The 4,812-nt window shown below is 37.2% G+C and overlaps 1 pseudogene; it reads right to left on the bottom strand.

The window, feature by feature from the left end:
- Positions 1 to 3,204: 3,204 nt before the first annotated feature.
- Positions 3,205 to 4,183, bottom strand: LOC124973340 (mitochondrial fission regulator 1-like; annotated as a pseudogene).
- Between the last annotated feature and the right edge of the window lie 629 nt (positions 4,184 to 4,812).

The following is a 4,812-nucleotide window of genomic DNA, read 5'->3' as shown; positions in this document are numbered from 1 at the left end:
TTTAGTCTCTTAGGATGCTATCTCTCTCAATGTTGGAATGCTTCTAGGTTCCCGCAGGCAGTCTTAATGTGTGTTCCTACCTTCCTACCAGTCCCAGTCTCTGTTACAGATGCGGAATTGCCAGTGTTACTATCAAGAAACAGGAGAGAATTTGGCATCACAGCGGCTATGGTCACTGCAATAGTGGTTTCTGCAACAGCAGCACTAGCAACTGCCATACCTACAGCAACAGCAGTCAATCACTTGGCCGAAAATACAGCTGCAGCCTTACAGACTAAAGAGACCCTAAACCAACATCTAACAGCAGGCATACTCCTTGTAAATCAAAGAGTGGACTTACTACAAGAACAAGTGGATATCTTCTAAGAACTTTTGGGACTGGGATGTGTTTATCCTTTAAGAGCAGTGTGTGTCACCCCTATTGCTTATAATAACCTTAGCTCTGTGATTATGTTATCTAAAAATTGGTCATCTACATTTGATGATCAGAGTCAATGCCACCAGGGTTCAGTTACATTGGTATCTGAGATGTTCTCTTTGTTATCTAAAGCCCTGGGATTGACAAAACAGTGGGCTGGAACAGTAGCTGTTCTGATTATTATCTGCTTAGGGATAGCCTATGTTATAAGCAGCCAAATCAGAGCTCGCCAAGATGCCCGACATCATCGATGGGCTATAGTACAGGCTTTGACAGCCATTGAGACAGGCACATCCCCCCAAGTATGGCCAAGCATGCTGGACCAGTAGTCAAAGACGGGTAAGATCCGTGGAAATGCATACCAACCTAAGACAGGGTTCTGACGCCTGGAGGTCAGAATTCCAATGACGGGTAAGGATGTAATTTGCCATGGACAACCTAAGACAGGCATGGTCCCAAGTCATCTTTTCTTTATTTTAAGAATAAGGGGGAGATGTCAGGGGCGGGCTCTGAGGGCCCCAGAGCTGCACCGTGGCCTGATCTCTAAGATGGCACCTGGCAGCTTGCCAGACATAGCTGCACTCATATACAAGTTTTAGGAAGTAACTCTGGTTGGCTGTTGTACATGAGGCAATCCTGGTATCTGCCTGGAGACTGTTCCTTGATAGGCTGACTTTCCTGGTAGTCTACTCTCTGATAGGCTGATGTTCTCAATATAAGTCGGAGACTTGTGGAATAAACCCTTTTTTGGTTCCTGTGATCAAGAAGAGCGTACGTGTTGTGATTGCCCACCGCCTGTGGGCGGTGGGCGGTCATACTTTCCATTTTTCCCAGCACCATTGTTAAATAGGCTCTTTTCTCCAGTGAATATTTTCGGCACACTTGTCTAGTAAGAGATACCTATTTTAATGTGGGTTTGTCTTTGTGTCTTCTATTCTGTACTATTGATCTATGTGTCTGTTTTGACACCAAACCATGCTGTTTTTATTGCTATACCTCTGTAGTAAAGTTTAAGGTCTGGTAATGTGAAGTCTCCTCCTTCACTATTCTTGCTAAGGATTGCTTTGACTATTCTGAATCTCTAATTTTCCCAAATGAATTTCATAATTGTTTTTTCTAGTTCTATGAAGAATGTTATTGGGATTTTAATAGGAATTGCATTAAATTTGTATAACACTTTTGGTAGTATGGCCATTTTGATAATATTATTTCTGCCTTTCCAGGAGCATGGGAGGTCTTTCCATCCTCTAACGTCATCTTCAGTTTCTTTCTTTTTTTTTTTTCTGGAAACAAAGTTTGTTTTATTTTAAAATAGTAAATTCCTTACGTTGGAGTACTAGCCAAAATTCAATACTGATGCTAATATAAATTTCTTAGGAGGTCAAAATATGTGTCAGGTGAATTTCTGAATATCTTAAAATGCAGAATTCTTAAACATACCAAAGAATTAGAAACAATATCTAACAACATGCCACAGTTTAAACTTAAGCCAAATAACCAAACCATGTAAATTACTTCAGATAATTTTTGTTAATATTTAGGAGAACACACATTTTCAATAACTTAAAATGTTTATCTACTTATCTCTTAATTCTCCCAGGAAGTATAACTTTTCTTCACTAGATATAAATTTTTTAAAAGTTCAAATATTTACTTATGGTAAGAAATGCTGGCATTAACTATAGCTCAATTTATCAGAAATAGAAAATCACGATAGTTTATTGAACTCTTACAAATGACTACATATAGCAAGTCCTTATAAGCCCTGGATGAGAAAGCATTTCTCCACTTTCTAATAATATCTAAGGATTACATTGCATAATATTAATTCATCAGAACAGCATTCTGACTGATGATAAATAATATATAAGAAATTCATAGTTCTATTTAGTAATGTTTCATTATAAAATTAATATTTTGACCAATATTTAAAAATTTTAAACTCCCATTATGCTGACATTTCCAGAAGTATTATTTATTAACTTAGCAATGAGTCATTTTTATGATGTCATTTATTAAACTGAAATAAAGAAAGATGACATATCTGGTTTGTATTGAAGTGATTTAATTCAATAATTTAATCTGTCACCACTTGGAAAGTACATTTGTTTCCCCAGTACATGGATGGCAATGAGGTACAAGCAGCTGCCCTGGTTCTCAACTTCCCTCTAATGGAAAGTATATGGAATTGCACCAGTGAATATCAACTGGTTCCTATGCAAAGCTCAGCTCCAAAAATGTGAGAATCTAAGATATAAGTTCTGTTTGAGGCAAGAAGTTTCCAATCTCAAATATTTTATTCCAACATCTTAAATTACACCAGCTAATTCATTACTAAGAGTAAATTCTCATTGAAAACATATGAAGATAACAATACCCTCATTGTCATTGATAATTTTTTAAACTGTTTTATATTCAAACATATGTATATAAAACATTTATACAGTTAAATTAGTGTTAAGAATTTTAAATGCACAGTAAAATCCACAAATGTCCTTTCTGTGTTCTGAAATCTTAGGAATGTTTTCAAGATTGGAAACCTCCATCCCCTGGCTATACTTGAAAAACATGTCAGAATTCAGTATGTTACGGGAAGCTCCAGAACTCACAATCTCATAAAGCAAAACAAAGTTATGGTGCTTTCATTATTGCTTAATCCTCTAGGTTAAAAAGGAGACCACTGAACACTAAAGTCAGGTATTTACTAAATAGCATCGATTTCTACTAGCCAAATTCAGCTCTCACAAACCAGCTGAACCAGGAAATTTTTCTCAGCTCATTATCCATTAGGAATTTGAAACATTTTCAATTAAAGTCTTCATTTTTCCTGTAGACTTCAACATATGTGGCCCAAACAATGCTGTCTCTGAGGTGGTCTCTGATTCAGACTTTGGAGATCCTTTTTCAACTTCACCTTGGCTATTGCTTTGATACTGATAAGCAAATTTCTTTTTCAAAGCTTCTACTATGAGGGCAGCAGGGTCAGTAGCATCTACTGGCTTGGGCTTTACATCTTGCTCTGACCTCTTAACTGACCAAAGTTTTACATTATTCATATTTTTAAGGATTTCTAGCATATTTGGCATGTCAGATTTCTTTGGATTGTTCTTAGCCAAAGTCTTTCCAGCACTGGCTTTTTGCCCTCTTTGCTCTTTAATCAGATCAATAGCAGATTTATTTTGGTGGAGCACTGGTGGAGTGGGTAGAGGAGGTGGCAGTGGTGGTGGGGGGGGGAGGCAAGACTGTGGTAAGGGACGTAGCAGAAACCAAGTCACCTGCAGTGAGATTTTGTTGCTCTTGCAGAGTTACAATTTTGGCAATCTGAGCTCTGAGAGTAGCAAGTTCATTTTCAAGTGCACAGATCTTTTACAAGGCTTCCTGATTGGCCAGTGTTGAAGTCTTTGGTGGAGGCTCTTCTTGAGACAAGTTTGGTAAGGAAATATGCCTGCTTGGGGGCTTCTCAAAGAAAGGAAGGTCTTCTGTTCTTAGTATTGTTGAACACTCTCCTCCTTCTGTGGCTATCCATCCAACATCAGCAAAAGATATCACTGCATCCTCTCCCAGGTGTTTGGGACTCCATTCTGTTGCATGGCTGGTAAGCTGAAATTGAACTCTTCGACACTGAATCAGAGATAAGTTAGTACCAATTTTCCTTACAATACTTCGAGATGAACCATATGGTTTTCCAGACCAAAGTACCGATTGCATGCTTACTCCAACTTGTTGAAAAACCATCCTCATCAGGTGCTTAATCCAGCCAAGCATTTAGATGGTAAAGTTGCCCAAATTTGCATTTCAAGTACTTCAGGAATACATAGCAGTACATTGTCCATTAAACCACACTCCTCCGCCTAGCAGCCCCAGTTTCTTTCTGTAGTGTTCTGTAGTTTTCATTGTAGAGATCTTTCACCTCTTTTTTTAGATTGATACCTATTTTTTTTTTTGAGGATACTGTGAATGGGATAGTTTACTCTCATTTTGGGGGGGAGGGGTATAATTTTTATTTCTCTTTTAGTGAATTCATTACTAATGTATAGCAAGGCATTAAATTTATGGATTTTGATCTTATATCCTCCTAATTTGCTGAATTTATTTATTAGTTCTAGAAATTTTCTGGTGGAATTTTTTAGATATTCTAAATAAAGAATCATGTTATTGGCAAATAGTGATAGTTTGAGTTCTTCTTTACCTATTTGTATACCTTTAATTTCTTTCTCTTTTTTAATTGCTCTGACTAGAGTTTCATGGATATTGTTGCATAAAAGTGATGAAGGGGCATTCTTGTTTTGCTCCAGATTTTAGAGGGAATGCTTTCCAATTTTTCTCCATTTAGAATTATGTTGGTCTTGGGTTTAGCATATGTGGCTTTTATGATGTTGAGGTATGTTCCTACT

The sequence above is a fragment of the Sciurus carolinensis genome (genome assembly GCF_902686445.1).
Source record: "Sciurus carolinensis chromosome 14 unlocalized genomic scaffold, mSciCar1.2 scaffold_125_arrow_ctg1, whole genome shotgun sequence".
In the NCBI taxonomy this organism is placed as follows: Eukaryota; Metazoa; Chordata; class Mammalia; order Rodentia; family Sciuridae; genus Sciurus; species Sciurus carolinensis.
This window is presented reverse-complemented; position numbering and strand designations above follow the sequence as displayed.